Source organism: Haemaphysalis longicornis, unplaced genomic scaffold, assembly GCF_048455015.1.
Source record: "Haemaphysalis longicornis isolate Haplotype H1 unplaced genomic scaffold, Haemaphysalis longicornis Haplotype H1 scaffold_1, whole genome shotgun sequence".
In the NCBI taxonomy this organism is placed as follows: domain Eukaryota; kingdom Metazoa; phylum Arthropoda; class Arachnida; order Ixodida; family Ixodidae; genus Haemaphysalis; species Haemaphysalis longicornis.
The window spans coordinates 469,456,760-469,471,543 of NW_027526203.1; the positions used below are offsets into that span (position 1 = coordinate 469,456,760).

A 14,784-nucleotide genomic window follows, 5' to 3' on the forward strand; every position below is an offset into this window, starting at 1 on the left:
GTGACGATAACTTCTGGCTGCTCTATTGCTATTTGTGCTCTTTGACGTCAGGGAACAGCCATGTAACAGGCTACTTTTCTACTCCCAACGGAATAGTACGTCCAAGGTAATTCTTACGAAATTCTGCATCCAAAACTACCTGTGTACGCCCAAGGAAAAAGGCCATTTTCTACGCCAATTATCTGCGGCACGCTAGAACGCGCTTTCGACGTAGGCAAATGCCGAAAAATCATTCAGCTTACACGTATGGCGCCTCTTGAGATCACCTCGCGCAGCTGATCCAAATGATGACTTCGGGTTTTCCAGCGCAACCGGGAAAGGCGGTAAGCTTCCCGGGCTATGACCGCCTCTCCAACTGATCGTCGTCCGAGGAGCCGTCATGAAGGAAACGCCAGATGTTGAAAACATTGGCAAAAAGAGCGCGTGAAGACGCGACGGCCTAAAACTCGTCGGTTGGGCGGGCGCGGCGGGGCGTCAGAGCGCGACGCAGAACGCGTCGACAGCCCCCTCGGGACACTTGTGCAAGACCAGCATTACGCAAGCCCATTAGGCGCGGACAAAGAAAACAGCTTGTGTTGAGAGAGGGGAACTCTTTTAGAGATGCGAACAGTGGCCGTCGTGTCCTGGGAGTCGGGACTATTCATCGGGCGGTCATTTGTCAGCCGTTCCTGATAAAAAAAAAAAGAAAAACGATGCGCAAGGGGCGTGCTCTAGAGAATGCGGGTAAGGAAGAACCACTGGCGGCCTACATCAGCGGACGTTGATTGTTCAGAAAGGGTTAGAGCTGAAATTCGGGCCTAACGGCAGGCACGGTGGAAAGCAGCGGGGGAAAACACGAAGTGCCTGTTATAGACCAGGGAACCAACAGCCCCGGTCCTGCCGCCTTCCTCCCCTTGTCACCCGTCCTTTCTCATGCTACTTTCCAAAGAGAAAGAGAGAGAGACTAAGCTTCAATAAGCACAGTTGGCTTTCCGGGGGCCCCTCGTTATTCTCTCTGTACACCAATGAGAACTTTTCATTGGAACCGTGTTATACACGTCGCGTCATCTCGTGGGCTTTCGTGGTCTTCCAAGTAATAATAAAAGGCTTGTAAGTAGGGGGATAGCTGACCCAGGTAATGGTTTTGTACCGTCTCCTGTGTTGTTTACAATTTTATGATGCATGTTTATTTTTAGGCAATGCACCGACTATTATACCGCGTTCACCTTCCTCCTGCCCCTTTTATGTCGTCTCTGCATTTTTAGGCGAACAATGTGCATATTTGCCCTTTCTAATCATTGCCTCCGGTGCGTTGGTCATGGCAGCCCCCTCGTTTTTCGAGCTATTCCAGTAGCACAGTTATTTTTGGCGAAGTTCTTTTCTGGACTGATAGGGACCACCTACGACTGGCCAAGCAACCGAGGATCCTGGCTTTGCCTTTCTGTTGCCAGCGCCCAAGAAGACAAATTATTAAAGAACAGAGAGTAAAAAAATTATATGAAAGAAGACGCCTATACGAAGTAACAGTTCAAATGGACACAACTCAGAAAACGAAACTACACAGGCTCTGTGCATCTCATTTCAGTGCTATCCTCTAAATAGCAGACGGCAGGCGGACGTTGTACAAGCCGAAGCTCTCACCAGACACGCAGACAGCGCACGGAGGAGAGTCCAGGACAGCGCCCCTCTGGCCCGGCGCTCCGGTCTTCGGAGGCCGCCAGCGTACAGCCGCCGGCCAATGCTGTGCACAGCGGCCGCACTATATATGCCGACCAGTGGCGCCTCTGCGGTGTGCGAACTTGCGGGGTCTTAGCAGCGGCCGCACAACGCAGCGGCTGCGGCACGCTGCGCCACGTTAGGGTCACTCTTCTTCATCGGGGCGGCCATGTTTGAGGCTGGTATCTGCGCGCAGAACAGAGAGACGAAATACTTTAGGCCGAAAGTGTGAACAAAATTATCAAGGTAAGTATGCACTGCATCGTTAGACAGCTCCTACAAAGCACATTTCGTTCAAATGAATTTACAGTAGATCGAGAGAACGAAACCAAATGGTTCTGGTAGATAAGGCGACAAGGCTTGCACAAACGAAGAATCCTCTGGTCAACTTGTTCTATGCTATACGCCTCAGTTACCACTTTTCTCACAATATTGATTCTTATAGAATTTTATGTTGTAGTTTATGCACCCCGTTCAGTGTGCACAACGGTTTTTGCTAGCTCTTAAACTAATAGTGGTGTAAATACAGGGCAAAATGAGCCGATTTAGGCTAACGTTGCAAGCACCAACCGTTTGCTTTCTTGTCAGCAGAGGCAGAAGCGCCGTAACTTTACTGAGCCACCTCGTGCATCAAATCATCAGTGTCGGCAACTGCACTTGCTTAATTTACACACAGCGCGTCCTGAACACTGAAAATTTCTTCCATACCATGTTATGCTGGCCAAACATCTGCAGGCCAGCCTAAGTGTTCACTTTGTCATTGTGAAGCCACAATCATCCTCATCCAGTACACAGTTGCCACTGAAAATGTTATCCCTAGAGTAGCGCTTTAAATTCTCGTATTATGCAATATAAACCAGTTAAACCCCATCCCTCGTGGGTTCTCACTGTGTCGCACTGTTCAGGTGGCAGAGATATTTTCGTATTTTTTTTTTTGTGCGAAAATAAAGAGAATGGTCATATGAGGACTCTAAATTCACCAATATCCTTGCAAACAAACGTGGAACACTCAGTGGATGCTGCAACACCCAACGACTCCCCAAGTTACAGTAAAGTCAGAATAACAGAGGAGCTGCGTTTTCAGAATAGAAAACAGTTTATGAGCGCAAAGGCCCGTCTATACGCCTTGAGCTTCGCGATCGCTGCGCCGCCTGCCGCCGCTTTTCCGCGGCACTTACGGGATGGCCGCTCCGCAGCTGGTAGCGGCTCATGCAGTATTTTGGTTCCCTTTCGCTTCCTTTTGCCTTTCGGCGCCCTAAACAACTTGTTATGGTAATGTCTCTCAACAAATAGTACGTTTAAGGCACTTCAAAAAACAGATGCGTCCTGATAGAGCGCTCGAACGCCAACAAGAGCTATCCGAGAACGCGGAGTGCGCGCTTCTTCGCCGCTCTTACGGGCGTCGGCGACGGCAGCAGCATATCACCACTGTCACCTTTTGTCGCCTCGTTTATAGCTGGTACTGGCACAGTGAGAGGTTGGTTTCGTTTTGCGGCGCGGACAGCGAATGCGGATTTGTTTCGAATATATAGGTACTGGAGAAATATGATTCGGGGATGTGATTACCGAATACCTGACGATAACTTGTGCCTCTTATGGGAATAGATGCCACGCGAAAATGTTATGTATATTAGAAGGCTCCATGTCATGAAATATGTGCCCATTAACGCCTTATAGCAAGAACAAATGTGGGTTAATGAAACCACGGAAAAATAAATGGTCTGCAATTCCAGGAGAAACGAAATAGGGCGTACGGAAATGAAAAAAAAAAAAAAAAACCAGTGTGGCTGCGGAAATGCTAAAAAAGTTCGTCTAAAATTAAGCCCCAGACCACTAGATGCGAAATGAACTGCTATTTCGCAAGACGGGGGGGGGGGGAGGGGGGGGGGGGCGGAGGTACGGAAGGAGGACGCTTAATGATAGTTGTGTTGAAATGCGGAGCGAAACCAAGGGATGGACGTTTTAGTAATCACACACACACAAGCTGCGCGTTCACTTTTATTTAGTTTTTCGACTTTAACGAACAGCGGATCACTCGGCTGACGCATTTTTCGAGGTATGCAGTAAGTATACGTAGCCACAAGCGATAAAAGGTGTCGTTGGAAGAGTGTGGTATGTGATAAAACCCTCTGGTTCACTTTTTTGCTAGATTCTACAGGCTGCCTATGTCATATGACAATGTTTCGAGGAAGAGTTTAGTCGCGGACGCGGATATATAAGCGGATGATATATGTAGCAGATGATGAATGTTTGCGAGTGCTCACCTCGCTACAAGACGACCCAGCAGTAAATTCTTTGTCGTGTGCTGAGTCCCACATATAATTTTGCGTTATCCATCGTACTTATTTCTCTGTAATTTATGCCACATTGGCTTGTTCTGGGTAGTCATCAATATCTGAGATATGAAGCGTAACTGGTGAGATGTGCTCCGCTAGATAATGTAAGCCCACGAAACCGATTTACGTAGCATGAGTATCTGAACGAATGCTGCGTACGGAGGTACTGTTAATAGGTTTCAGGCCATGGAATTACAATAAGCTCCATGCATATGCCGGTTTCGCGAGGCCGCCCTGTGTCACACACCCATGGCGTTTATGCGGACTGAATGTACCACACTAACATCGCGTCAGAAGCATTTACACTCTCGTAAATACACATTTGAGAAAAAAGTGATTGCTTCACATTTATATGTATTTCCAAAGCATACAAACGGAAAATATCAGTCGCGAACATGCCGCAAAAGCAACGGCGACTGGTGAGCGGGCCGGAAACTCCCGCGGCGGCTTTCGAAACGGGCCGCTAGGGGGATTTCAGTGGCGCCCCTACAGGCAGCGCTCGAGGCGTAATGTACTCCAGCCTCGGCTTGTTTACCAGGCCCAATTTCAACACTTGAACCAGGCGGAGTGGGCCCGACTTGTCGCAATCAATCGAGCCGCAATGCGTACCGTTACCTGCCTCCCCAGGGTAACCCCGATCCCTGCTCTTCAGGATGAAGCTCAAATTAACACCTCGGATGAGCTGTTCCATCAGCGTCGGTCAGCCCGCGTGCATGAACTCACTTTTGTTGCTGAGGCAGAGGCGTTAGGTAACTACATGGGTCATTCAATACACACATCCCAGGCCTGCGTCGTTACCAGGCCACCCTGGCTATACCACCTGGTGACCAACAACAGGCCGCTAGCGCGACTGCACAGCCGATCCGACGGCAATCCTGACCCACTTTTCGCGGTCGCACAAGTACTGACGGCTGAGTATCAACCCAAGGTGGTGCAGGCATTTGTGGACGCCGGAGCCAAGGACGACGCGCTGATCACAACACTACACTGTCCCTCTCACCCAGAGGCCTGCCAAACTTGCTTCTACGAAACACGCCCCGCCCTGCCTTCTATTCTGGCTGAGCTTACAGCCTTCCGGGACGGTTTACGACCACGAACTCCTGCTCTTCACCAAGCCCCTGGAGGTACTACTTTCCAAATTAATACAGACTCTACGGCGGCCATACGTGATTTACGTCGAGTAAATAACCACACAGCTATCTCGAGGGACATTCATGATATACTGGATACGTACCCATACCATCTTGGGCCCTCGTGGGTTCGGCGAAATACGCTCCCCGCTCACAGTGCGGCGGATGGTGCCTGCCACCCGGCATTCGTTCCACGACCATTGCCATTACTGACAATAGATGCCCCAGGGCAGTTTCGACAACAGAAAGAATATCTTCGGCGCGCCACACGAGCTCTAATTCCACCGTGTGGAACGGACCTTCCTAGTAGACTCGCTCGCTGGAAGGCGGTCTCGCCGCACAGACCCCTCGCTCCTGCCGTGATCCGGCAGGGGCCACCTCGCTACCGTGCCCCATTCACACAGAACTGCCCCTTGTGCACGGCTCCTGCCGAAGGTGTGGACACAGAACACCTGCTGTGGACGGGCCCTTCCTTGGAGGCGGCCAGAACGCGACACTTTCGAGGCACAGTCCTCCACCCTGGCAGACCCCCTGACCTCCATGGGGACCCCACCACCGCTCCCTCCCTGCGTTCCTTCGCGAAACGGGAGCTCGCTTATAGCTGTAATGTAGTCTTTATGCCACAAGGCATACTATCGAAATAATAATAAAAAAATATGGAGAGGCTTGAATAACCTTTATGGTCTTGTGAAGGGAACTGCTTTTTTGTGACGTCCACTTCGGCTGTTTCCATACCCTCTACTTCATATACAACGCACCCCTTCATCAGCACATTCACATCGTCCCGTATTAATGGACAAGCTTAGGCGAGATCGTCCTGTGAGCGCCGGAAAACATCAGCTAAAAATCGGGAGCGCTTCTTGACGCTGCTTTCCGCCGGGCCTTTTTTCCGCGTCACGTCGTGCGAGCGCAACGGCCAAGCGCGGCACGCGCTGCGGTATGTCTACACACGCGTGCCGGCTAACTCACCTGCCACGAGCCAGGACCATATGAGCCGGCTCTTAAATTGCACTTTTGAAATGGTGCGCGCTGAAAAATTCTGAGGAGCTCACGCGAAGCTAATGTGTCGTTCATAATGATCTGTGACTCCTGCGACGTGATTTGCTGGTATCACATGTACGGCTTTGCAAGCATACTCGCGATACAGCGTGTAACCCTTGCCCCATCGTTACACTGGAAAAGCAGAATGGAAGAGGCTGCGTCGCAAATATCCCGCACGAGAGTTAGAAGAACGAGTGCAGTATTGCCGATAGAAAGTAGTGGTAGTAATAAAAATTAGTCGAAATGGTGCACAAGCACCCTGGGTGAGGTGAGCGAAAGATTTATTTATTTATTTATTTATTTATTTATTGATTTATTGATTGATTGATTGATTGATTGATTGATTGATTGATTGATTGATTGCGGGGTTTAGCGTGCCGCCACAACGCAGGCGATGAGTCGCGCCGTAGTGGGAGGCTGCGGATTCCTGATTGATTGATTGTAGGGTTTAACGCGCCGACGCAACGCAGGCGATGAGGCGCGCTGTAGTGGAGGGCTCCGGATTAATTTTGACCACCTGGGGATCTTTATCGTGCGCCGAAATCTCGTACACACGGGCGTTTTTGCTTTTCGCCTCCATCAGAAAAGCGGCCGCCGCGGCCGGGAATCGAACCCGCGACCTTGTGCTCAGCAGCGCAACGCCGTAGCCACTGAGCCACCGCGGCGGGTCTGCGGATTCCTTTTGACCACCTTGGGATGTTGGCCCAAATCTCGAACACAGGGACGTTTCGTCTCCACCGGAAAAGCGGCCGTCGCGGCCTGAAATCGAACACCCGTTCTTGAGCTCAGCAGCACAACGCCTCGGCCAGTGAGCCACCGCGGGGGGTAGGTGAGCGAAAGACGAGCGCGGGAACTCCTAGACAGCCCCATCGCTGCTGTCTGCCACGTGAAATATCAGGGTTTACAGGACGCACCGTTCGTGCCATCGCGTGCAATACCGTGGCTTGAAATTGTGTAAATAATCACAAAATCGTTCCACCATCACGTCGCAGATGCATATAGGCATACTACAGCATAGCGGTTGCAGCTGACCCTGCTCGCTGCATTGACTTCACGCAATAGTCCTCAAACCTTCAAAGACCATAGTCCTCTTTGGGCTAGGTGAATGCCAAAATTTTCCGACCAGGCGGGCGAGTCACTGGGGGGAGTCACCAGCAGAGTCACTGCAAGTGAGCGCCGTGCAGAAAGAAGTGCGAGAATGCCCCCCCCCCCCCCCCCCCTTCACCCGCGGCGCCGCGAAATACTTCACCGACAACTGAATCCACAACAGGGACGTTGCCTGGCAGCTCCGAAACGCTGTGGTCTTTCGACATCATTTGCGGAGAATATTTCACCTCGGCTTTTAAACACTAGTTCTTTTTTTGCTATCTATCTACAGAGACACTGTTTAAAAAAAAATAATTCCAAGAACTTGCCTTCCTTTATCCGCTTGGGTGTCAAAACGTGTTTAATGTTTAATTAGGCCTGCTTAGTCATCGTCGGCAGCGTGACTTACTACGATGAGGCAACGGAATAGCTTCGTTTGTTCCTGGACACTTCAAAGCTTAAATTAGTCCATTAACTGGGTGCCCTAGGAGTAAAATTTTCGACATTACTAACCATCGTCTGTACTTGGGTTCTGGAAGGTGCAATATTTTAGCGTTCTGTAATATTCCTTTTCTTTGTTTATATAATTTGTAATTACAAAGAAAAAAGCGTTTTCATTTAAAACAAAGGAAATTCTCAGTGCATAAAAAGTATCAGAACGCAGCACGCCGTTCGTGCTCGGCAACACGTGTTGTGGAACATAAAAATGCTCTGACCGCGTGGCCGGACCTTGAGAACTTCCAAAAGGTGACCCCAGATTCCCATCGGCGGCTGATGATTTCCTTTTTCCTATAGTTCTAACCAGTCTAATAATTCCAATCAGACATAACTGGTGCAAGCTTCTGTTCTGGGAACACAGAAAGGGTTTTTTGCTGCTATTCATCTTTATTAGAAGGCAAAGTTGTTGGCTTTGCTACCGCTAGAAGTGTGACCTGAGAGAAAATAAGTCTGCCGTTTGCTAGAGCTAGCCGACCAGGTAGGAGCTAGGGGAACTCATCGGTGCGATAAATAGCGGTTTAGTTTTGCACATGGAATATCACTCTCCCAAATGTCCGCCTTTCTGATTGTCAAGAGTGAACTTTTCGAATTATTACTTGAATTGAATGTGTTCAATTACTTCATCCTCATTGTGCTTAGGCTCCCACGGGCTGCGCACTAACGGAGCTGTAAGCAAGGCAAAGGGAACTGCCCACAGCGAGAGCGGTATTGGCAATCCATGCGAAACCCGGCAAGTCTTCTGTTTACATGGCGCCGCATTTGGGTAAGGCGCTAACAATTCCGCAGAACGAAAACATAGCCTCGCTTTGAGCGAGCAAGCTTCGCAACATCGCTAGCCCACCCAAACGTTGCTCAAATGCGCCATTTTACAGTGATAGAGGCTGTTCAAAGCGCAAGGGTCCTCGCCATTTTCAGACACAATCAGTTTCCACCGCCGCCTGGCACCATGCAGAGGCTTCGCATTCCGTCGGATTAACTTGTCGAGCACGTGACGCGGTCTCGCGGCTGCAACGTTATACTGGGATTACCCTTGACAGATGCTTTGTTTTCCTTGTTCCTCCTCGGCAAGAAGGAACAGCTGTATAGCGTAGCCGACCGTTGCAGGCTCTAGCAGGCGTTGGGTGCAAAGTGTGAGGGCGCGCAGCCAACGAATGGAAACAAGCATCTCAACCCTTTGTCCGGGGCGCAGCCTCTGATTTACCGTAAGAGAATTAAACTGTGTTCCAAGGTAAAAAGAGAAGTGGGGACAAGCAAGCGCAGTGTTTTCGAAATCACATTAATATCTGCGTATGCGCGCTAGGCGCGGATGTGCGCGCGTTACAACAGATGCATTGGCAGTTCGCTCAGGGAGTGCACAGATCGCGAAGCCGGTGCATGCTTAAACGTACTGCAGTCGCAGCGCCGTCATTTGCGCAACCATTCCACATGTCGTAACGAAAAGAGCCAGGTTCGCTGACACGACACGACGCATAGTCTTTGGCGATGGAGGCCTCACTCACGCACAGGTCTGCGGAGCTCAAAATATGAAAAAAAAAAAAAAACAGGCTCTATTTCTGTCACTCTGGCATGTTTTCTTAAATCGCCAGTCAAAGAGCTGATTAACGAACAGCTTTTATTATTTTTCGAATAGAGGCAAAATACAAAAACGCCCGTGTTTTGAATAAACGCCCGTGAAACGTCCGTGAAGTATAGATTAAAAATCCTGAGTTGGTAAAAATTAATCCGGAGCGCTCTACTCTGGCTCACCTGATAGCCAAGGAGTAAGCAACTTCGGAACGTAAACCACCCAAAATGTTAATTTTATATTTTTTATTATTTTTATTGCCCTCCACAGCTATACCAAGACAACGAACGTTTTATCTCGTAACATTGCCACTTTCCGTTTGCATTTATTACAGCGGTCATTGTATTTTCTGGGGCGCCAGGCGCGCTCCGCTAGCAGCTCCTATACGCCCATTTAAGCACTCACTGAGGAGTTGCTCTCTCATGTGTAAGGCAACGCCGAATGTGTTCAAGCTAAAACTGTCTTCGGCAATTTTGTTCGAACAGTAAAAAACTATGGGGTAGAAGTTATTATTAAAATAAGGAAATAGCCACATTATTACGCGCCAAATGTAAATAAACGCACAGTGCATAAGTACCCGTTGGAAACCATGGAACAGTAGTTAACTATATGGAGGCTTTACCGCTTATTTTCTTCTTGCCTGTAGAAAGAACCAACGTGCACACTTCGGGTAATACATTTCGAAGCATCCATTCTGCTTGTGAACTTCAGCGTGCAAGAGTAGACTCAAACTTCGCTTGAAAGTGTGCGGCAGAAACCGATCTGCTTAGTTCAGTCTGTAATGATTGATTGAACATAGAAACTGCCCGTGCGACAGGGACATTTTCCTTTTTGCCCTGGTAGAATTTTGTTCCTTGCGTCTAACCCTGGACGAAATAAGGACGCTAAACTATTACATGTTCATCATAGAGTTCTGTGATTCGTTCGTGGTTTAAGACCTGTAATTAAATCTCAGCCCGTGGTGAATTCTCATTTTTCGTTGCTGAAATAGCTCCCAGGCGACATTGCACCATTAGATGTATATAAAAAACTAAGCAGAAACACTTAAAAGAAGCAAATTCTACCCTTAATAATTGAATTATGGTGCATGACGAGACAAAAGAAAGTATTAAAATCAGTTTGTTCGTTTCAAGGGGTCCACAGTACCCATAGCATTTTATTCCCTGAAACATTAACTAAGCAAAACAATTGTACGTGGCACGACAAACCTGTTAGGCAGCATGCGAACAAATAAATACCAGAACTAATCATTCCCCAAAACTAGGGGAAGCCATTCGCGCAAAATAGCGGCTCATTTAACCTTTCAATGCGCACTCCTACGCTTCCTTGGTCACCTGAAGAAATTTTAAATTTCAAATTTTGTGGTTTCACGCGCTCAAGCTGCACCAACGCTGTGAGGCGCGACGTTTAGGAGGGCTGTGGATTAATTCACACGACCTGGGGATATGTAATTTAACGTGAGCCAGAGTCTACGCACACGGGCGTTTTCCTTTTCCGCCTGCATCAGGAATAAAAACGGCGCCGCTTGCACTCGTGGTGCAAGGTTGGGGAAGCGGCAGAGCTTGCGGCCCCTCTTCCCTTAGCCCAAGACCCGGCTGGTGCACCTCGCATGGACTTCCGAACCTGCAGCTGAATGTTGTCTATGACTGGCAGGCCTGGACCGTAGGCCTGATTGATTGATTGCAGGGTTCAACGCGCCGACGCAACGCAGTCGTGAGGCGCGCCGTAGTCGAGGGCTCCGATTTAATTTTGACCTTTTGGGGATCCTTGACGTGTGACGAAATTTCGTACACACGGGTGCTTTTGCTTTTAGCCTCCATCAAAAAAATGGCTGCCGCGGCCGGGAATCGAACCCGCGACCTTGCGCTCAGCCGCGCAACGCCTTAGCCACTGAGCCACCGCGGTGGGTGGCGTATACGCTCTCACAACTCTCCCAAAGTGGACCGCGTTAGCACGCGCTAGAAGCCGGCTTCGCGAACTCGGCATCTGTAGCGCGACCTCGGCGTCTGTGTTCGTGAACTGCCGAGGACTACAGCACGCGAGAGATCACGCCGTGAACGCAATCGCATATAAGCCGGTTTCATAACGCGAGGGACTCAGTTCAGATTCCGACCACGGGAAGCGTTTTGGCCCATGGTATACGTCTCTTCTACAAAAAACCGTATTACCTCTACCTGCGACGGTTTCATCTCCGCGGGCAATAACGCCAAGGCCTAACACGCCGAGCGCATGCGTCGGGCTAATCAGAAGTACAGCATAGAGCTCAGAATTCGTTTAAGAAAACCACAAAACAAGCATCGAAACCCCTCCCCCATTTGCCCCTGGTAAAGATTATAATATATGTTTGCAGATTATGTTTGAAGGCCAGGAAGGACTAGTGTCACTAAATAGATCCGTTCTTGCCCAAGACGCCCAGAGCATGCGATAGGCTAGGCAGGGCACAGAATTTGCCGCCAGAGAAGCCGAGCGTATATAGTGCCAGTAGATAAGATATACCAGTACCGCCACTGAGGCACTCACGGCAGCAACGGCGGCCATGGTGTCGTTCATCAGTTTTGCGAGATTGCCTCACCGTTAACTTCGACCCGGTCGTTTGTAAACAACACCACCGAAGATGCAGCACAACGGCATCTTTGGACACACTTCTGCTGCTGAAATGCTGTTACACGCGTTATCTTTGATCCGCATCCGGAACGACGTCAGTGGCGCGCAGCCGCAGAGCAGGGAGGACAAGCTAAGCCTACCAGAGTTGACCGACTAAAGCGCACAAACAACAAAATGGCGGCGCCGATGAACCGTCTTAGTGTAAACAATTCTCACGTAGTGCGAACTGACCAATGATTATGGCGGCAGCACGGAACATAAGAAAAAAATGTGGTTGTTCCCTCTTTCATAGGAAACAGTAAAACACGAAAATGAAATGTGCCTTAACAGGAGAAGTTGAATGTTTATTGGCATCGCTATGACTTGCACGTCACTATTTATATTTCGGCGGCATGGCAACGTTAGACGCATGATTGCACGCGTAGGAACATCGCGTAAATCCGACTGAAACCACAGACGCTTGCAAACCGTCCGTGCAAACGAAACCAAACGGGTTGTCAGCGAATAGTTTGGTGAACACACGGGCCGCTACAGCGAAAGGAGCAGCGGACCGTGTCACGAGCGCGATATCCGCAAGTCGGCTTCTGCGCAGCATACGCTGCGCGTCCCCCGTGCACGTAGGCGCTGGCATCGAGGCGCGAACTGTCGGCGCTCAATAGCGTCATGATGCACTACTTGCTTCGCGACTCCTAGATGGCAACACCATCTGAAAGGAGGGCTATAAGGCGTGCTTGTCGTCCTATTCACGCGTGTGCTCATAACGCAGTCGGGAGCGCGTTTCGTACCTCCCGTTGCGGCGAAAGAGTTCGTGGCTCGAATCCCGGCACCGCCACGTCAATCGAAGTTTTTCTGGCGATGTCATTTCCGAGACGGATATGACGTCAGTTAGATCTTGGTGGACCCCGGCATAAAACACTTTCGTGTTAAAAATGGCAGCATTTCCACTCCGTGGATGATGGCGGGGGTGCGGAGTACGGGGACAGGAAATGACATCGAAGTTGCGCCACGAGTGACATCCGATTTGCGCCCTGACCGCCATTCGATTTGAGCCGTGAGTTGAACCTTGATTATTCCCCAAATGAAACTGCAACTCACGACTCAGATCGAATTTCGCGTGATTTTCGCTTGATGGTGGTGTGCGCACGGATGGACGCGGACGGACATTGGTAGGTCCTAAGGTACTCCGCACCGTTACAGGCGAGGGGAGTAAGCGTTAGACTCTCGGGTACTAGACTCGGGTAATAGCGTGCAGACGCAGAATGTCGTGTTCCGTTCAAGGAGCGGTTTTGGCGGCCCAGGTGGGCCGCGGTAACAGTAATCAGGCTTTTGCATACCAGGAATACCAAGTCATTGTGCCCCAATTGCCAACAGGTTCCACAGTTTTAAATACGGTCTTTCTGCACGCTGACCCGAGCGGAAGGCCATACCGCGTCGATGACTTCCGAGACGCGCTCCTTCGTTTGGGCCTGCTTCCGGATGTAATCGCTCTGGGAGCATACCAAATGAATCACTGCTGGGCGGTGACCTTCAAGAACGGAGACGGTGTGAAGAAGCCGGTGGCCGCCGCAAGCATCACTGTGAAGAAGCGACAGTGCCTCGTGAGAGACCCAAGTAATCAAGACGTTCGTTTGAAGTTGTACTGGGTGTTGTACAACGTTACAGGCGACGAAGCGCGGGCAACGTTTGCTCCTTACGAAAGAGTGACCGAGGTGGCGAAGGAAAAGTGGCGAGTACAGGGCTGCGCCGAGAAAAGCTCGACGACACGCACCGTGTCGTTGAAGCTGAAAGCTGGCGTCTCCATCGATGACCTTCCCCACCAACTGCGCGTCGCCAGTGACCTTGCGCTCGTCCTCGTCCCAGGTAGGCTGCCTGTCTGTCTGAGGTGCCACAACACCGGCCATGTTCGTCGAGAGTGCCGAGTGCCGCGCTGTTCCCGGTGCCGTCGCTTCGGGCACGACGAGAGTGCGTGTGTGAAAACATACGCTAGTGTTGCCGGTCCCGTCGGCGGCAACGATATTTCGGAACATCTCATGGACAAAGTGGATGCCGAAGAAGCCGCTAACGGTGGAGGCGAGGAAGCGGTAACCGTGGCGGATGATGTGACGGGCAATACTGAGGATGGCGGTCCCGGTGAAAAAGCGTCTGCTGCGGTGCACGGACAGGAAACTGTACCAACAGCTGAGGAGTCTGGGCCAAACAGTGTTGCGCAGGGAAAACCTGCCGTCAACCCGATGAGCAGGCAACTCCCAGAGGGGCTTGTGCGGGTATAAAAGTGCACCCTGTGTCCCCGGTCCCCTCTCCTGAGGAAGAGAAAGCGGAAGACATGGACAGCACCAGCACGCTATCGAAACGGCAGCGTGAGGACAGCGGCGACCAGACCAGTGCCGGTCTTTTTGGAAACCCGGATGAGTTGCCTCCTAAAGCGGCTCCTATGCGTCGCTCGCCGTACCGCAAAAAGCCCATTACCGCGACGAGCAAGAACCCGGCGGCAACAGAACCCACGTGAACGTTGTCTCAGGGACGGGAGCAATTGCGGCAACCCGAAAGACGGTTCGACCCACGTTAAGAAGGAGAATGTGCTGTGTGTGGGAATCATGCCCCTTCCTTCACCCCACCCCCTCCTTTTTTTCCAGCATTGCATTGGCACTTCCTTTACACAATCAGTGGCCGGGAATTTTGTATGTACTGCGAAGTTCATTCGTTCTTGCTTGTAAATGAAAACTACGACATAAACAGTATTACGCATTGGTACCCTTAAAGGGGCCCTGAAAGGCATTTTGAGCACACTAAATGAACTAGCGCAATCGCTAGATTGGGTCGCCAACGTCAC

General features: G+C 50.4%; 1 protein-coding gene across 2 annotated transcripts in view; it reads right to left on the reverse strand.

Moving 5' to 3' along the window:
- The window catches only part of LOC144156241 (myosin light chain kinase family member 4-like), a 241,332-nt gene that overhangs the window by 108,174 nt on the left and 118,374 nt on the right, over positions 1-14,784 (reverse strand). For both annotated transcript variants that reach the window (XM_077688152.1, XM_077688151.1), the window contains exon 2: positions 1,621-1,881. The gene's annotated coding sequence lies outside the window, so the exon portion shown is untranslated. The remainder of the gene's footprint in view (positions 1-1,620; positions 1,882-14,784) is intronic.